At 42.5% G+C, this 19,398-nt stretch overlaps 8 non-coding genes across 8 annotated transcripts; all 8 read right to left on the reverse strand.

Moving 5' to 3' along the window:
• Positions 1 to 1,555: 1,555 nt before the first annotated feature.
• On the reverse strand, positions 1,556 to 1,681 carry trnay-gua (transfer RNA tyrosine (anticodon GUA)). Its single transcript has 2 exons — positions 1,645 to 1,681; positions 1,556 to 1,591 (listed from the first exon to the last, which is right to left on the reverse strand). It is a non-coding gene; the product is annotated as a tRNA-Tyr (tRNA).
• A 2,176-nt stretch (positions 1,682 to 3,857) lies between these two features.
• Positions 3,858 to 3,983, reverse strand: trnay-gua (transfer RNA tyrosine (anticodon GUA)). The gene is made up of 2 exons: positions 3,947 to 3,983; positions 3,858 to 3,893 (listed from the first exon to the last, which is right to left on the reverse strand). It is a non-coding gene; the product is annotated as a tRNA-Tyr (tRNA).
• Positions 3,984 to 6,148: 2,165 nt separating this feature from the next.
• On the reverse strand, positions 6,149 to 6,274 carry trnay-gua (transfer RNA tyrosine (anticodon GUA)). The gene is made up of 2 exons: positions 6,238 to 6,274; positions 6,149 to 6,184 (listed from the first exon to the last, which is right to left on the reverse strand). It is a non-coding gene; the product is annotated as a tRNA-Tyr (tRNA).
• A 644-nt stretch (positions 6,275 to 6,918) lies between these two features.
• On the reverse strand, positions 6,919 to 7,044 carry trnay-gua (transfer RNA tyrosine (anticodon GUA)). Its single transcript has 2 exons — positions 7,008 to 7,044; positions 6,919 to 6,954 (listed from the first exon to the last, which is right to left on the reverse strand). It is a non-coding gene; the product is annotated as a tRNA-Tyr (tRNA).
• Positions 7,045 to 10,619: 3,575 nt separating this feature from the next.
• On the reverse strand, positions 10,620 to 10,745 carry trnay-gua (transfer RNA tyrosine (anticodon GUA)). Its single transcript has 2 exons — positions 10,709 to 10,745; positions 10,620 to 10,655 (listed from the first exon to the last, which is right to left on the reverse strand). It is a non-coding gene; the product is annotated as a tRNA-Tyr (tRNA).
• Positions 10,746 to 12,153: 1,408 nt separating this feature from the next.
• On the reverse strand, positions 12,154 to 12,279 carry trnay-gua (transfer RNA tyrosine (anticodon GUA)). The gene is made up of 2 exons: positions 12,243 to 12,279; positions 12,154 to 12,189 (listed from the first exon to the last, which is right to left on the reverse strand). It is a non-coding gene; the product is annotated as a tRNA-Tyr (tRNA).
• Positions 12,280 to 15,960: 3,681 nt separating this feature from the next.
• On the reverse strand, positions 15,961 to 16,086 carry trnad-guc (transfer RNA aspartic acid (anticodon GUC)). Its single transcript has 2 exons — positions 16,050 to 16,086; positions 15,961 to 15,996 (listed from the first exon to the last, which is right to left on the reverse strand). It is a non-coding gene; the product is annotated as a tRNA-Asp (tRNA).
• A 2,948-nt stretch (positions 16,087 to 19,034) lies between these two features.
• trnay-gua (transfer RNA tyrosine (anticodon GUA)) lies at positions 19,035 to 19,160 on the reverse strand. The gene is made up of 2 exons: positions 19,124 to 19,160; positions 19,035 to 19,070 (listed from the first exon to the last, which is right to left on the reverse strand). It is a non-coding gene; the product is annotated as a tRNA-Tyr (tRNA).
• Positions 19,161 to 19,398: the final 238 nt, after the last annotated feature.

A 19,398-nucleotide genomic window follows, 5' to 3' on the forward strand; every position in this document is an offset into this window, starting at 1 on the left:
CACAGTATAAACGTATCTAAGTGTAAGGAAACACTCCTAATGTTTGTCCATTATACGGAGGGGGAAACGCTGTAATGATAAAAACTACTGAATGATTGAAAATACTGCAATCATAAAAATATTGCAATGATAAAAGTACTGTAATGGTAAGAGTACTGAAATGATAGAAAAGTACTGCATGATAGAAAATACTGCAATGGTAAAAGTACTGTAATAGTAAAAGTACTGCAACGATAGAAAAATACTGCAATGATGAAAGTACTGCAATGATAAAAGTACTGTAATAGTGAACATCCTGCAGTGGTAGAAATACTACAGTGATAGAAGTATTGTAATAAGAATACTGTAATGGTAAACAAAATACATCATTGGTCAATATTTAAGTACACCCTTGGCTGAAAGTACAGTAGTAGTTAATATTGCATCCTAGGACTGCACAATTGCACTAATGCCCTCCCGTTTGTAGGCCTGACCCAATGTTCTTGTTAAAAAGTCTGACAGCAGTTGGCAGGAAGGAGCGGCGAAATCTCTCTTTGGTACAGCGAGGGTGTAAAAGTCTGTCACTGAAGGAGCTGTAAAGTGTTCTCAGAGTGTCATTGAATGGGTGGGCTGGTTTGTCCAGCATTGATGACAGTTTTGCCGTCATCCTTCTGCCCCCCACTGAGTCCACAGAGTCCAGGGAGCAGCCCAGGACAGAGCTGGCCCTCCTCACCAGTTTGTCCAGTCTCTTTTTGTCTCGGCCCGAGATGCCTCCTGCCCAGGAGACCACTCCATAGAAGATGACTGATGAAACCACCGAGTCATAGAAGTTCCTGAGGAGTGTTCCCCGAACGCCAAAGGACCTCAGCCGCCTGAGTAGGAAGAGTCTGCTCTGACCCTTCCTATAGAGAGCGTCTGTGTTGTCGCTCCAGTCCAGTTTATTGTTCAGATGAACACCCAGGTACTTGTAAGTTGAGACCCTCTCAACGTCTGTTCCCTGGATATTCACTGGTGCAGGTGGAGAGTGCCGACGCTTGCGGAAATCCACCACCAGCTCTTTGGATTTCCCAGCGTTGATTTGGAGGCGGTTCTGCTGACACCAGTCCACGAACCCCTGCGTAACCCCTCTGTACTCCCGATCGTCATCGTCAGTGATGAGGCCGACAATCGCAGAGTCATCAGAGAACTTCTGCAGGTGACAGGTTGTGGAATTGTATTTGTAGTCCGAGGTGTAGAGGGTGAACAGGAAGGGAGCCAGCACAGTTCCCTGCGGCGCTCCCGTGCTGCAGAGGAGCACGTCAGACACACAGTCCTGTGTTCTCACGTACTGTGGCCGGTTTGTGAGGTAGTTGTGAATCCATGTGATGAGGTGGTGGGCCACTCCCGCCTGCTCCAGCTTGTCTCCCAATAAGGCGGGCTGGATGGTGTTGAAAGCACTTGAGAAATCAAAGAACATGATCCTCACCGTGCCCCCCGCCTTCTCCAGGTGGAAGAGTGAAGTGTGGAGCAGGTAGATGATGGCATCATCCACACTGATGCCAGGCTGGTATGCAAACTGGAGTGGGTCCATTGAGGTTCCTTCGAGCCGGATTTGAACCAGCGACCTAAGGATTTCTGGTTAGAACTTCCATCGCATTCCGCCGAAAGGATGTCAGTTTTCACACTCTACAGTCCTCCACTCTACCAACTGAGCTATCGAAGGGAGTCGCCAGTCATCTGCATTATTGGGAGTGCCTACCTGTGGTATTAGGATGGCCGACTAGTGGATTTTGATGAAGTAGCAACAGAATTTTATCTACTTTTTCAATCTTGATTTCGATATGAAATCCAGTAAAATGTCCTTTGAGCTGCATTTTAAATAGCTACTTAAAACTTTTGGTGTGGAACCACAACAGTTTTCAACTTTGCCAACTGAGTTACCAGATTTGTGCTATATGGACAGACAACCGATATAGATTGAATTTTACAACAGGTAGTATTCCGTAATTGTGGCATGTTCTTCATATATTTAGATGCTCTCCCAATTGGGAGCGCCAGCCTTGGCTCTGGGAGGATGAATTTGCATCAGATCTTTAGTTACAATTTTTGATTGATTTGAAATTCGGGGCAACATCCTTTGAGCCGGATTAAAACCAGGGAGCAAAGTACTTGTGCTCGGAATTACTTAAATCCTCCGCTTTACCAACAGAGCAATCGAAGTATTGCTGGAACTCACTCTGGTTTTGGGAGTCCCTACTCATGATGTTGGGAGATACCAGATATAAATTGACTTGAGTAGATTCAGACACATTCGCCAAAAAATTTTATTTAGTTTTGGATTAAAATTGGTAACCCTGCAATAGTTCCTTCAAGCCAGATTTGAACTAGCTACCTAAGGATTTCCGATTAGAATTTCCATTGCGTTCCGCCGAAAGGATGTCCGTTCGCACACTCTACAGTCCTCCGCTCTACCAACTGAGCTATCGAAGGGATGCTCCACTCATCTGCATTATTGGGAGTGCCTACATGTGGTGTTAGGATGGCCGACTAGTGGATTTTGATGAAGTAGCAACAGATTTTTATTTCATTTTTTCAATATTGATTAAGATTTAAAATCCAGTAAATTGTCCTTTGAGCTGCATTTTAAATAGCTACCTCAAAATTTTGGTGTGGAACCACAACAGCTTTCCACTTTGCCAACTGAGTTACCAGATTTGTGCTATTGGGACAGACAACAATTTGGACTGGATTTTCTAACAGGTTGTATTCAGTAATTTTGGCATGTTTGTTGATTTTGATGCGCTCCAAACTGGGAATGCCTGTGTATGCTCAGGGAGGATGAATTTGCCCCAGATCTTTAGTTACAATTTTTGATTGATTTGATATTCGGGGCAACATCCTTTGAGCCGGATTAAAACCAGGGAGCAAAGTACTTGTGCTCGGAATTACTTAAATCCTCCGCTTTACCAACAGAGTTATCGAAGTATTGCTGGAACTCACTCTGGTTTTGGGAGTCCCTACTCATGACGTTGGGAGATACCAGATATAAATTGACTTGGGTAGATTCAGACAAATTTGCCAAAGATTTTTATTTACAGTTTTGGATTAAAATTGGTAACCCTGCAATAGTTCCTTCGAGCCGGATTTGAACCAGTAACCTAAGGATTTCCAATTAGAACATCCATCGTTTTCCGCCGAAAGAATGTCAGTTTTCACACTCTACAGTCCTCCGTTTTACCAACTGAGCTACCGAAGGGATGCTCCACTCATATGTATTGTTGGGAGTGCCTACCTGTGGTGTTAGGATGGCCGACGAGTGGATTTTGATGAAGTCGCAACAGATTTTTATTTCATTTTTTCAAAATTGCTTAAGATTTAAAATCCAGTAAAATGTCATTAGAGCTGCATTTTAAATAGCTACCTCAATATTTTGGAGTGGAACCACAACAGTTTTCCACTTTGCCAACTGAGTTACCAGATTTGTGCTATTGGGACAGAACACTGATATAGACTGGAATTTATAACAGGTAGTATTCAGTAATTGTGGCATGTTCCTTATATATTTAGATAATCACCCAATTGGGAGCGCCAGCCGTGGTTTTGGGCGGATGAATTTTTATAAGATCTTTAGTTACAATTTTTGATGAATTTGAAATTCGGGCAACATCCTTTGAGCCGGATTAAAACCAGGGAGCAAAGTACATGTGCTCGGAATTACTTAAGACCTCCGCTTCACCAACAGAGCTATCAAAGTATTGCTGGACCTCACTCTGGTTTTGGGATCACCTACTCATGACGTTGGGAGATACCAGATATAAATTGACTTGAGTAGATTCAGACACATTCGCCAAAAATTTTTATTTACAGTTTTGGATTAAAATTGGAAAGCCTGTAATAGTTCCTTCGAGCCGGATTTGAACCAGCGACCTAAGGATTTCTGGTTAGAACTTCCATCGCATTCCGCCGAAAGGATGTCAGTTTTCACACTCTACAGTCCTCCACTCTACCAACTGAGCTATCGAAGGGAGTCGCCAGTCATCTGCATTATTGGGAGTGCCTACCTGTGGTATTAGGATGGCCGACTAGTGGATTTTGATGAAGTAGCAACAGAATTTTATCTACTTTTTCAATCTTGATTTCGATATGAAATCCAGTAAAATGTCCTTTGAGCTGCATTTTAAATAGCTACTTAAAACTTTTGGTGTGGAACCACAACAGTTTTCAACTTTGCCAACTGAGTTACCAGATTTGTGCTATATGGACAGACAACCGATATAGATTGAATTTTACAACAGGTAGTATTCCGTAATTGTGGCATGTTCTTCATATATTTAGATGCTCTCCCAATTGGGAGCGCCAGCCTTGGCTCTGGGAGGATGAATTTGCATCAGATCTTTAGTTACAATTTTTGATTGATTTGAAATTCGGGGCAACATCCTTTGAGCCGGATTAAAACCAGGGAGCAAAGTACTTGTGCTCGGAATTACTTAAATCCTCCGCTTTACCAACAGAGCAATCGAAGTATTGCTGGAACTCACTCTGGTTTTGGGAGTCCCTACTCATGATGTTGGGAGATACCAGATATAAATTGACTTGAGTAGATTCAGACACATTCGCCAAAAAATTTTATTTAGTTTTGGATTAAAATTGGTAACCCTGCAATAGTTCCTTCAAGCCAGATTTGAACTAGCTACCTAAGGATTTCCGATTAGAATTTCCATTGCGTTCCGCCGAAAGGATGTCCGTTCGCACACTCTACAGTCCTCCGCTCTACCAACTGAGCTATCGAAGGGATGCTCCACTCATCTGCATTATTGGGAGTGCCTACATGTGGTGTTAGGATGGCCGACTAGTGGATTTTGATGAAGTAGCAACAGATTTTTATTTCATTTTTTCAATATTGATTAAGATTTAAAATCCAGTAAATTGTCCTTTGAGCTGCATTTTAAATAGCTACCTCAAAATTTTGGTGTGGAACCACAACAGCTTTCCACTTTGCCAACTGAGTTACCAGATTTGTGCTATTGGGACAGACAACAATTTGGACTGGATTTTCTAACAGGTTGTATTCAGTAATTTTGGCATGTTTGTTGATTTTGATGCGCTCCAAACTGGGAATGCCTGTGTATGCTCAGGGAGGATGAATTTGCCCCAGATCTTTAGTTACAATTTTTGATTGATTTGAAATTCGGGGCAAAATCCTTTGAGCCGGATTAAAACCAGGGAGCTAAGGACTTGTGCTAGGAATTACTTAAATCCTCTGCTTTACCAACAGAGCTATCGAAGTATTGCTGGAACTCACTCTGGTTTTGGGAGTCCCTACTCATGACGTTGGGAGATACCAGATTTGACTCGAGTAGATTCAAACAAATTTGCCAAAGATCTTTATTTACAATTTTTGATCAAGAATAGAAAGTCTGCAAAAATTCATTGGGGCCAGATTTGAAACAGCAACCCAAGTATTTTATTAGAACTTCGATCGCTTTCAGTCGAAAGGAGGTCAGTTTTCAAATTCTACAGTCCTCCCCTCAACCTATTGAGCTATGGAAGGGGTGCGCCGCAGATCAGCATTATTGAAAGTGTCCACCAATAGTGTAAGGATGGCCGACTAGTGGATTTTGATGAAGTAGCAACAGATTTTTATTTCATTTTTTCAATCTTGATTAAGATTTAAAATCCAGTCAAATGTCCTTTGAGCTGCATTTGAAATAGCTACTTCAAAATTTTGGTGTGGAACCACAACAGTTTTCCACTTTGCCAACTGAGTTACCAGATTTGTGCTATTGGGACAGACAACCGATATAGATTGGATTTTACAACAGGTAGTATTCAGTAATTGTGGCATGTTCCTTATATATTTAGATGCTCTCCCAATTGGGAGGGCTAGCCTTGGCTCTGGGAGGATGAATTTCCTTCAGATCTTTAGTTACAATTTTTGATTGATTTGAAATTCGGGGCAACATCCTTTGAGCCGGATGAAAACCAGGGAGCAAAGGACTTGTGCTCGGAATAACTTAAGACCTCCGCTTTACCAACAGAGCTATCAAAGTATTGCTGGACATCACTCTGGTTTTGGGATCACCTACTCATGACGTTGGGATTGACCAGACTAGACTTGTGTAGATTCATACAAATTCACCAAAGATTTTTATTTACAGTTTTGAATTAAAATTGGAAAGCCGGTAATAGTTCCTTTGAGCCGGATTTGAACCAGCGACCTAAGGATATCCAATGAGAACTTCCATCGCGTTCCGTCGAAAGGATGTCAGTTTTCAAACTCTACAGTCCTCCGCTCTACCAACTGAGCTATCGAAGGGATGCTCCTCTTGTCTGCATTATTGGGAGTGCCTACCTGTGGTGTTAGGACTGCGGAAAAGTGGATTTTGATGATGTAGCAACTGATTTTTCTTTAAATTTTTCAAGATTGATTTTAATTTGAAATCCAGGAAAATGTCCTTTGAGTTGCAATTTAAATAGCTACCTCAAAATTTTGGTGTGGAACCACAACAGTTTTCCACTTTGCCAACTGAGTTACCAGATTTGTGCTATTGGGACAGACATCCGATATAGATTGGATTTTACAACAGGTAGTATTCAGTAATTGTGGCATGTTCTTCATATATTTAGATGCTCTCCCAATTGGGAGCGCCAGCCTTGGCTCTGGGAGGATGAATTTGCATCTGATCTTTAGTTACAATATTTGATTGATTTGAAATTCGGGGCAACATCCTTTGAGCCGGATGAAAACCAGGGAGCAAAGGACTTGTCCTCGGAATTACTTTAGTCCTCCGCTTTACCAACAGAGCTATCGAAGTATTGCTGGAACTCACTCTGGATTGGGGAGTCCCTACTCATGACGTTGGGAGAAACCAGATATAAATTGACTTGAGTAGATTCAGACAAATTCGCCAAAGATTGTTATTTACAGTTTTGGATTAAAATTGAAAAACCTGCAATAGTTCCTTCGAGCCGGATTTGAACCAGCGACATAAGGATTTCCGATTAGTACTTCCATCGCGTTCAGCTTAAAGAATGTCAGTTTGCACACTCTACAGTCCTCCGCTCTACCAACTGAGCTACCGAAGGGATGCTCCACTGATGTGCATTGTTGGGAGTGCCTACCTGTGGTATTAGGATGGCCGACTAGTGGATTTTGATGAAGTAGCAACAGATTTTTATTTCATTTTTTCAATCTTGATTAAGATTTAAAATCCAGTAAAATGTCCTTTGAGCTGCATTTGAAATAGCTACTTCAAAATGTTGGTGTGGAACCACAACGGTTTTCCACTTTGCCAACTGAGTTACCAGATTTGTGCTTTTGGGACAGACTACCGATATAGATTGGATTTTACAACAGGTAGTATTCAGTAATTGTGGCATGTTCCTTATATATTTAGATGCTCTCCCAATTGGGAGGGCCAGCCTTGGCTCTGGGAGGATGAATTTGCTTCAGATCTTTAGTTACAATTTTTGATTGATTTGAAATTCGGGGCAACATCCTTTGAGCCGGATGAAAACCAGGGAGCAAAGGACTTGTGCTCGGAATCACTTAAGACCTCCGCTTTACCAACAGAGCTATCAAAGTATTGCTGGACCTCACTCTGGTTTTGGGATCACCTACTCATGACGTTGGGATAGACCAGACTAGACTTGTGTAGATTCATACAAATTCACCAAAGATTTTTATTTACAGTTTTGAATTAAAATTGGGACGCCGGTAATAGTTCCTTCGAGCCGGATTTGAACCAGCGACCAAAGGATTTCCGATTAGAACGTCCATCGCGTTCCGCCGAAAGGATTGTCAAGTCAAGTCAATTTTATTTGTATAGCCCTTAATCACAGACAGTCTCAAAGTGCTTTACATAGCCACAATCGACATCCCCGATCTTAACCCCCAGGAGGGCAAGGAAAAACTCACAAAACCTCATTAGGGGAAAAGTGAGAAACCTTGAGAAGGGACCACAGATGGGGGAATCCCCCTTCCAGGATGACCAGGCTGCAATGGATGCCAACTGGGCAACATTTGACACATACAATGATGCTATGCGATAATAGATGAGATAATATAAGAGTCAATTGAATGAAGTGCTGCAGGAAGATGACTTCAGTGGAGTGGGTCCTCATCCAGGGCCGTAATATCCATGGCAGCATATCCGAAGATGAGCCTTCGATCTTGTACCGGTCAGTTGGTGTAAATTCAGTACAGCCACTTCCAAGTGAATCGCCATCACCTAATTCGGGGAATTGGGAACAGAAAAGAAAGAACAGAAATAGCAAACAGGCCAACAAGTAGTTCAATGAAGTGCTGAAATATAAGGAAATCAGAAAAGGCGCTGCATGAAGACGACTTCGGCAGAGCAGGTCCCTTCCCGGTTCGTCAGTGCCGTAATCTTCAAAGCATGTCCCCATCACCTAATTCCCAAGCAGGGGAAGGAGGGGGCAGAAAAGAGAAGAAGCGGCAGTAAACAGGCCAACAAATAATTAAATTAGATGCTAAAGTATATAAATAAATTGATCAAATGTCGCGCTGCAGGAAGACGACATCACTGGAACAGGTGCATGCCCAGTTGGTCAATGCCTTAAACTTCCTAGTGGGTCACCGTCACCTAATCCCCCAGCCGGGGGAAAAGGGGGCAGAAAAGAAAACAAAAGAAAAAAAAAGCGGCAGTAAACAGGCCAACAAATATTTCAGCTAAATGCACAAGAGTATAAATGCGTCTTTAATAGTGTTTTGAACATTTCTACTGAGGTGGCGCCTCGAATATCTGAGGGAAGTGCATTCCCAAGCATTGGTGCCCGAATAGAGAACGCTCTAGAACCTGCGGACTTCTTTTTGGCTCGCGGGATCACTAAAAGACCAGCATTTTGTGAGCGAAGGTTTCGGGACGGAACATATGGTACCACGAGGTCAACGAGATAAGAAGGTGCTAAGCCGTGCAATATTTTAAAAGTAAGTAGCAGAACTTTAAAATCACATCTCAAGTGGACCGGAAGCCAATGCAAATTGGCTAATATCGGGGTAATATGTTCAACCTTTCTCGTCTTAGTTAAGAGTCTAGCTGCTGCATTTTGAACTAACTGCAGACTTTTAATACTCGACATGGGGAGACCCGAGAGCAAAGCGTTACAATAGTCGAGGCGAGACGTAACAAACGCATGGATTAAGATTTCCGCGTCACACGTTGATAGAATTGAGTCTGTTTTCACACTCTACAGTCCTCCACTCTACCGACTGAGCTATCGAAGGGATGCTCCTCTTGTCTGCATTATTGGGAGTGCCTACCTGTGGTGTTAGGACGGCTGAGAAGTGGATTTTGATGATGTAGCAAAAGATTTTTCTTTACATTTTTCAAGATTGATTAAAATTTGAAATCCAGGAAAATGTCCTTTGAGCTGCAATTTAAATAGCTACCTCAAAATTTTGGTGTGGAACCACAACAGTTTTCCACTTTGCCAACTGAGTTACCAGATTTGTGCTATTGGGACAGACATCCGATATAGATTGGATTTCACAACAGGTAGTATTCAGTAATTGTGGCATGTTCTTCATATATTTAGATGCTCTCCCAATTGGGAGCGCCAGCCTTGGCTCTGGGAGAATGAATTTGCATCAGATCTTTAGTTACAATTTTTGATTGATTTGAAATTCGGGGCAAGATCCTTTAAGCCGGATTAAAACCAGGGAGCAAAGTACTTGTGCTGGGAATTACTTAAATCCTCCGCTTTACCAACAGAGCAATCGAAGTATTTCTGGAACTCACTCTGCTTTTGGGAGTCCCTACTCATGACGTTGGGAGATACCAGATATAAATTGACTTGAGTAGATTCAGACAAATTCGCCAAAGTTTTTAATTGACAGTTTTGGATTAAAATTAGGAACCCTGCAATAGTTCCTTTGAGACGGATTTGAACCAGGAACCTAAGGATTTCCAATTCAAACATCCATCGTGTTCCGCCGAAAGGATGTCAGTTTTCACACTCTACAGTCCTCCGCTCTACGAACTGTGCTATCGCAGGTATCCTCCACTAGTCTGCATTATTGGGAGTGATTACCTGTGGTGTTAGGATGGCCGACTAGTGGATTTTGATGAAGTAGCAACAGATTTTTATTTCATTTTTTCAATCTTGATTAAGATTTAAAATCCAGTAAAAAGTCCTTTGAGCTGCATTTGAAATAGCTACTTCAAAATTTTGGTGTGGAACCACAACATTTTTCCACTTTGCCAACTGAGTTACCAGATTTGTGCTTTTGGGACAGACAACCGATGTAGATTGGATTTTACAACAGGTAGTATTCAGTAATTGTGGTATGTTCCGTATATATTTAGATGCTCTCCCAATTGGGAGGGCCAGCCTTGGCTCTGGGAGGATGAATTTGCATCTGATCTTTAGTTACAATATTTGATTGATTTGAAATTCGGGGCAACATCCTTTGAGCCGAATGAAAACCAGGGGGCAAAGGACTTGTCCTCGGATTTACTTTAGTCCTCCGCTTTACCAACAGAGCTATCAAAGTATTGCTGGAACTCACTCTGGTTTGGGGAGTCCCTACTCATGACGTTGGGAGAAACCAGATATAAATTGACTTGAGTAGATTCAGACAAATTCGCCAAAGACTTTTATTTACAGTTTTGGATTAAAATTGGAAACCCTGCAATTGTTCCTTCGAGCCGGATTTGAACCAGCGACCTAAGGATTTCCGATTAGAACTTTCATCGCGTTCAGCTGAATGAATGTAAGTTTGCACACTCTACAGTCCTCCGCTCTACCAACTGAGCTATCGAAGGAATGCTCCACTCGTCTGCATTATTGGGAGTGCTTACCTGTGGTGTTAGAATGGCCAACTAGTGGATTTTGATGAAGTAGCAACAGATTTTTCTTTAAATTTTTCAAGATTGATTAAAATTTGAAATCCAGGAAAATTTCCATTGAGCTGCAATTTAAATAGCTACCTCAAAATTATGGTGTGGAACCACAACAGTTTTTCACTTAGAAAACTGAGTTACCAGATTTGTGCTATTGGGACAGACATCCGATATAGATTGGATTTTACAACAGTTAGTATTCAGTAATTGTGGCATGTTCTTCATATATTTAGATGCTCTCCCAATTGGGAGCGCCAGCCTTGGCTCTGGGAGGATGAATTTGCATCAGATCTTTAGTTACAATTTTTGATTGATTTGAAATTCGGGGCAACATCCTTTGAGCCGGATTAAAACCAGGGAGCAAAGTACTTGTGCTCGGAATTACTTAAATCCTCCGCTTTACCAACAGAGCAATCGAAGTATTGCTGGAACTCACTCTGGTTTTGGGAGTCCCTCCTCATGATGTTGGGAGATACCAGATATAAATTGACTTGAGTAGATTCAGACAAATTCGCCAAAGATTTTTATTTACAGTTTTGGATTAAAATTGGGAACCCTGCAATAGTTCCTTCGAGCCGGATTTGAACCCGGAACCTAAGGATTTCCAATTCAAACATCCATCGTTTTCCGCCGAATGATGTCAGTTTTCACACTCTACAGTCCTCCGCTCTACCAACTGCGCTATCGCAGGGATGCTCCACTAGTCTGCATTATTGGGAGTGCTTACCTGTGGTGTTAGGATGGCCGACTAGTGGATTTTGATGAAGTAGCAACAGATTTTTATTTCATTTTTTCAATCTTGATTAAGATTTAAAATTCAGTAAAATGTCCTTTGAGCTGCATTTGAAATAGCTACTTCAAAATTTTGGTGTGGAACCACAAGAGTTTTCCACTTTGCCAACTGACTTACCAGATTTGTGCTATTGGGACAGACAACCGATATAGATTGGATTTTACAACAGGTAGTATTCAGTAATTGTGGCATGTTCCTTATATATTTAGATGCTCTCCCAATTGGGAGGGCCAGCCTTGGCTCTGGGAGGATGAATTTCCTTCAGATCTTTAGTTACAATTTTTGATTGATTTAAAATTCGGGGCAACATCCTTTGAGCCGGATGAAAACCAGGGAGCAAAGGACTTGTGCTCGGAATCACTTAAGACCTCCGCTTTACCAACAGAGCTATCAAAGTATTGCTGGACCTCACTCTGGTTTTGGGATCACCTACTCATGACGTTGGGATTGACAAGACGAGACTTGTGTAGATTCATACAAATTCACCAAAGATTTTTATTTACAGTTTTGAATTAAAATTGGAAAGCCGGTAATAGTTCCTTCGAGCCGGATTTGAACCAGCGACCTAAGGATTTCCAATTAGAACTTCCATCGCGTTCCGCCGAAAGGATGTCAGTTTTCAAACTCTACAGTCCTCCGCTCTACCGACTGAGCTATCGAAGGGATGCTCCTCTTGTCTGCATTATTGGGAGTGCCTACCTGTGGTGTTAGGACGGCTGACAAGTGGATTTTGATGATGCAGATTTTTCTTTAAATTTTACAAGATTGATTAAAATTTGAAATCCAGGAAAATGTCCTTTGAGCTGCAATTTAAATAGCTACCTCAAAATTTTGGTGTGGAACCACAACAGTTTTCCACTTTGCCAACTGAGTTACCAGATTTGTGCTATTGGGACAGACATCCGATATAGATTGGATTTTACAACAGGTAGTATTCAGTAATTGTGGCATGTTCTTCATATACCGTATTTTTGGACTCAAAAGACGCGCCGTGTCAAAGGGCGCAACACCTGTTGGGGGCGCTATTTCTGTATTTGTTACATAGATAGAACGCGCCGACTCATCGGGCGCTAACACAACCGACCAATCGAGCAGTCTCGCTGGCTGCTCAGTCACGCTAGCGTGTTTTTAAAATGGCAGCGGGAGTTCAGTGGTACTTTATTTTAGCTTTTAACAACGTGCTGAAGTTGTCCTCATCCAAAAATGCACCAAGTCCTTGTCTTCTGTATCCAAGATAAACAACACGAGTCATTATCAGTCTGCCTCGCCATCTCGCTGCTTCGCCGTCTCGCTGCGGCGCAGCCCCTCAGATGGGATGCCGACACAATGCCGGTGTGAGCAAGTCACTTGTCAACAAACGATGTGCGGTCACGGTGTTACATCAAAACTAAAACTATCATCCCAAATCAACTGAAAAGCATAAAAGTGTAGGCCCAGCAAAATTCTGCCTCCCAGCCTACCATACATTACCTTAGTTTACATGCATGCACACTAAAACAGACGATAGCATGGCTAGCTGTTTTGAAAAAACGGCAACAGGAGCAAAACTGCGTTTGGTTGTATTTTATTTAACAAGGTACTCACATTAAGAGTTATCAGTCATCCACAAATCCTTCAAAATCATCGTCTTCCGTATCAGACAGAAATAGTTGGGCAAATTCTCCCTCAAACACGCCAGGTTCCCTCTCGTCATTGTCCGAGTCTGTGTCGCTGCTGAGCGTCTCCCCGGATGTATTGCCGGCTTTCGCGAAAGCTCTTGCAATAGAGCTAGCAGACACGTTCGTCCAAGCAGCTACAATCCACTCGCAAATTGTGGCATAACTTGCTCTTCGCTGTCTCCCAGTCTTTGTGAAGCTGTGTTCGCCCTCCGCCATCCATCGCTCCCACGCAGCACGCAACTTCACTTTGAACGCTCTGTTTATACTTAAGTCGAGTGGTTGGAGTTCCTTTGTCAAGCCTCCCGGGATGATGGCAAGCTCTGAGTTCATATGCGTGACTTGACTTTTCACAGCGGCTGTCAGATGGGCACGCATGGAGTCACAGACCAACAGCGACGGTGACGCGTGGAAAAAATCACCGGGTCTTTTTACGTACACCTCACTCAACCACTCTCTCATTTTGTCCTCGTCCATCCAGCCCTTTTGATTGGCCTTGATGATAACGCCGGCAGGAAACTTCTCTTTAGGCAGCGTCTTCCGCTTAAAAATCACCATAGGTGGCAATTTTTGTCCGTTAGCATGGCAAGCTAGCACAACAGTAAAAGCAGACTTCTCGTGCCCCGTTGTGCGGATTGCTACCGTGCTCATCCCCTTCTTCTCCACAGTGCGGTTCACCGGGATGTCGAAAGTCAGCGGCACCTCGTCCATGTTGGTGATGTGGCTGGGCTGGATACGTTTGTCGACAATCTTTTTGCTGCAGTAAGAGCGGAAGGCGACAATCTTCTCCTTGTAATCCGCTGGGAGTTGCTGCGCGACGGTCGTCTTTGCCCGGATGGATAGATGGCGCCGTTTCATAAAACGAAAACACCAAGACGCCCCTCCTTGGAAGTGTTCGATGTTCAATTCGCCAGCAAGCATTACTGCTCTCTGTCGAATGGTGATGGTAGATACACTTCTCCCAGCTGTTCTCTGAGAAGCAATCCACTGCTCGAGCTGGTCTTCCAACACGGGCCATCTTGCCTTGCATCCACGAAAACTCAGTGTAGTTTTCTTGACTTGGCGCAGTCTGTCTTCCTGCTTCCTCCACTTGCGAACCATGGATTCGTTGATCCTTAATTCTCTCGCAGCTGCTCGATTCCCATGAACAATGGCGTAGTTTATAGCGTGTAGCGTAAACTGTGCCTCGTAGGAATGTCTCTTCAGTGATGCCATTTTTGCTGATCAATTGCTTAAGCAACGTGTTGCACCTAGTATATATAGGGGCATCGCGCTGCTTTGCACTGGGGGCGTGCCTTTGTGTTGTTTTGTCTCCCCTCTCCCGCCTGTTGTCATTCACACCCATCTCCCCTCTCACGTCCGCCTGTTGTCCACACCCATCGATCCCCTCTCACGCCCCCCTGCTGTCGTAAGCCACACCCGCCTTCTCTCTATATAAGCGGTGTGCAGGCAGTTGATGTTCGCCGTCAGCCCAGCGGCGCACTTGGTCGACGCAATGGGCGCTCCACCTCAAAGGGCGCACTGGTTTTTTTGGACGGCTTTCCGGACTTTAAAGTGCGCCTTATGGGTCCAAAAATACGGTATTTAGATGCTCTCCCAATTGGGAGCGCCAGCCTTGGCTCTGGGAGGATGAATTTGCATCAGATCTTTAGTTACAATTTTTGATTGATTTGAAATTCGGGGCAACATCCTTTGAGCCGGATTAAAACCAGGGAGCAAAGTACTTGTGCTCGGAATTACTTAAACCCTCCGCTTTACCAACAGAGCTATCGAAGTATTGCTGGAACTCACTCTGGTGTTGGGAGTCTCTACTCATGACGTTGGGAGATACCAGATATAAATTGACTTGAGTAGATTCAGACAAATTCGCCAAAATATTTTATTTAGTTTTGGATTAAAATTGTTAACCCTGCAATAGTTGCTTCGAGCCGGATTTCAACCAGTGACCTAAGGATTTCCAATTAGAACTTCCATCGCATTCCGTCGAAAGGATGTCAGTTTTCAAACTCTACAGTCCTCCGCTCTACCAACTGAGCTATCGAAGGGATGCTCCTCTTGACTGCATTATTGGGAGTGCCTACCTGTGGTGTTAGGACGGCTGAAAAGTGGATTTTGATGATGTAGCAACAGATTTTTCTTTAGATTTTTCAAGATTGATTAAAATTTGAAATCCTGGAAAATGTCCTTTGAGCTGCAATTTAAATAGCTACCTCAAAATTTTGGTGTGGAACCACAACAGTTTTCCACTTTGCCAACTGAGTTACCAGATTTGTGCTATTGGGACAGACATCCGATATAGATTGGATTTTACAACAGGTAGTATTCAGTAATTGTGGCATGTTCTTCATATATTTAGATGCTCTCCCAATTGGGAGCGCCAGCCTTGGCTCTGGGAGGATGAAAGGGATTTCTAATTCTAGTTACAATATTTGATTGATTTGAAATTCGGGGCAACATCCTTTGAGCCGAATGAAAATCAGGGAGCAAAGGACTTGTCCTCGGAATTACTTTAGTCCTCCGCTTTACCAACAGAGCTATCAAAGTATTGCTGGAACTCACTCTGGTTTGGGGAGTCCCTACTCATGACGTTGGGAGAAACCAGATATAAATTGACTTGAGTAAATTCAGACAAATTGGCCAAAGATTTTTATTTACAGTTTTGGATTAAAATTGGAAACCCTGCAATAGTTCCTTCGAGCCGGATTTGAACCAGCGACCTAAGGATTTCCGATTAGAACTTCCATCGCGTTCAGCTGAATGAATGTACGTTTGCACACTCGACAGTCCTCCGCTCTACCAACAGAGCTACCGAAGGGATGCTCCACGCATCTGCATTGTTGGGAGTGCCTACCTGTGGTGTTAGGATGGCCGACTAGTGGATTTTGATGAAGTAGCAACAGATTTTTATTTCATTTTTTCAATCTTGGTAAGATTTAAAATCCAGTAAAATGTCCTTTGAGCTGCATTTGAAATAGCTACTTCAAAATTTTGGTGTGGAACCACAACAGTTTTCCACTTTGCCAACTGACTTACCAGATTTGTGCTATTGGGACAGACAACCGATATAGATTGGATTTTACAAGAGGTAGTATTCAGTAATTGTGGCATGTTCTTCATATATTTAGATGCTCTCCCAATTGGGAGCGCCAGCCTTGGCTCTGGGAGGATGAATTTGCATCTGATCTTTAGTTACAATATTTGATTGATTTGAAATTCGGGGCAACATCCTTTGAGCCGAATGAAAACCAGGGAGCAAAGGACTTGTCCTCGGAATTACTTTAGTCCTCCGCTTTACCAACAGAGCTATCAAAGTATTGCTTGAACTCACTCTGGTTTGGGGAGTCCCTACTCATGACGTTGGGAGAAACCAGATATAAATTGACTTGAGTAGATTCAGACAAATTCGCCAAAGATTTTTATTTACAGTTTTGGATTAAAATTGGAAACCCTGCAATAGTTCCTTCGAGCCGGATTTGAACCAGCGACCTAAGGAATTCCGATTAGAACTTCCATCGCGTTCAGCTGAAAGAATGTCATTTTGCACACTCTACAGTCCTCCGCTCTACCAACTGAGCTAGCGAAGGGATGCTCCACTCATCTGCATTGTTGGGAGTGCCTACCTGTGGTGATAGGATGGCCGACTAGTGGATTTTGATGAAGTAGCAACAGATTTTTATTTAATTTTTTCAAAATTGATTAAGATTTAAAATCCAGTAAAATGTCCTTAGAGCTGCATTTTAAATAGCTACCTCAATATTTTGGAGTGGAACCACAACAGTTTTCCACTTTGCCAACTGAGTTACCAGATTTGTGCTATTGGGACAGACAACTGATATTGACTGGAATTTACAACAGGTAGTATTAAGTAATTGTGGCATGTTCCTTATATATTGAGATAATCACCCAATTGGGAGCGCCAGCCTTGGCTCTGGGAGGATGAATTTGCATCAGATCTTTAGTTACAATATTTGATCCATTTGAAATTCGGGGCAACATCCTTTGAGCCGGATGAAAACCAGGGAGCAAAGGACTTGTCCTCGGAATTACTTTAGTCCTCCGCTTTACCAACAGAGCTATCAAAGTATTGCTGGAACTCACTCTGGTTTGGGGAGTCCCTACTCATGACGTTGGGAGAAGCCAGATATAAATTGACTTGAGTAGATTCAGACAAATTCGCCAAAGATTTTTATTTACAGTTTTGGATTAACATTGGAAACCCTGCAATAGTTCCTTCGAGCCGGATTTTAACCAGCGACCTAAGGAATTCTGATTAGAACTTCCATCGCATTCAGCTGAATGAATGTAAATTTGTACACTCTACGGTCCTCCGCTCTACCAATTGAGCTACCGAAGGGATGCTCCACTGGTCTGCATTATTGGGAGTGCTTACCTGTGGTGTTAGAATGGCCGACTAGTGGATTTTGATGAAGTAGCAACATATTTTTCTTTAAATTTTTCAAGATTCATTAAAATTTGAAATCCAGGAAAATGTCCATTGAGCTGCAATTTAAATAGCTACCTCAAAATTATGGGGTGGAACCACAACAGTTTTCCACTTAGAAAACTGAGTTACCAGATTTGTGCTATTGGGACAGACATCCGATATAGATTGGATTTTACAACAGTTAGTATTCAGTAATTGTGGCATGTTCTTCATATATTTAGATGCTCTCCCAATTGGGAGCGCCAGCCTTGGCTCTGGGAGGATGAATTTGCATCAGATCTTTAGTTACAATTTTTGATTGATTTGAAATTCGGGGCAACATCCTTTGAGCCAGATTAAAACCAGGGAGCAAAGTACTTGTGCTCGGAATTACTTAAATCCTCCGCTTTACCAACAGAGCAATCGAAGTATTGCTGGAACTCACTCTGGTTTTGGGAGTCCCTACTCATGACGTTGGGAGATACCAGATATAAATTGACTTGAGTAGATTCAGACAAATTCGCCAAAGATTTTTATTTACAGTTTTGGATTAAAATTGGGAACCCTGCAATAGTTCCTTCTAGCCGGATTTGTACCCGGAACCTAAGGATTTCCAATTCAAACATCCATCGTGTTCCGCCGAAAGGATGTCAGTTTTCACACTCTACAGTTCTCCGCTCTACCAACTGCGCTATCGCAGGGATGCTCCACTAGTCTGCATTATTGGGAGTGCTTTCCTGTGGTGTTAGGATGGCCGACTAGTGGATTTTGATGAAGTAGCAACAGATTTTTATTTCATTTTTTCAATCTTGATTAAGATTTGAAATTCAGTAAAATGTCCTTTGAGCTGCATTTGAAATAGCTACTTCAAAATTTTGGTGTGGAACCACAAGAGTTTTCCACTTTGCCAACTGACTTACCAGATTTGTGCTATTGGGACAAACAACCGATATAGATTGGATTTTACAACAGGTAGTATTCAGTAATTGTGGCATGTTCCTTATATATTTAGATGCTCTCCCAATTGGGAGGGCCAGCCTTGGGTCTGGGAGGATGAATTTCCTTCAGATATTTAGTTAAAATTTTTGATTGATTTAAAATTCGGGGCAACATCCTTTGAGCCGGATGAAAACCAGGGAGCAAAGGACTTGTGCTCGGAATCACTTAAGACCTCCGCTTTACCAACAGAGCTATCAAAGTATTGCTGGACCACACTCTGGTTTTGGGATCACCTACTCATGACGTTGGGATAGACCAGACTAGACTTGTGTAGATTCATACAAATTCACCAAAGATTTTTATTTACAGTTTTGAATTAAAATTGGAAAGCCGGGAATAGTTCCTTCGAGCCGGATTTGAACCAGCGACCTAAGGATTTCCAATTAGAAGTTCCATCGCGTTCCGCCGAAAGGATGTCAGTCGTCAAACTCTACAGTCCTCCGCTCTACCAACTGAGCTATCGAAGGGATGCTCCTCTTGTCTGCATTATTGGGAGTGCCTACCTGTGGTGTTAGGACGGCTGAAAAGTGGATTTTGATGATGTAGCAACAGATTTTTTTTTTAATTTTTCAAGATTGATTAAAATTTGAAATCCAGGAAAATGTCCTTTGAGCTGCAATTTAAATAGCTACCTCAAAATTTTGGTGTGGAACCACAACAGTTTTCCACTTTGCCAACTGAGTTACCAGATTTGTGCTATTGGGA

This window comes from Idiotropiscis lumnitzeri, chromosome 9 (assembly GCF_059441095.1).
Source record: "Idiotropiscis lumnitzeri isolate Australia: NSW breed Sydney's pygmy pipehorse chromosome 9, RoL_Ilum_1.0, whole genome shotgun sequence".
Lineage (NCBI taxonomy): Eukaryota > Metazoa > Chordata > Actinopteri > Syngnathiformes > Syngnathidae > Idiotropiscis > Idiotropiscis lumnitzeri.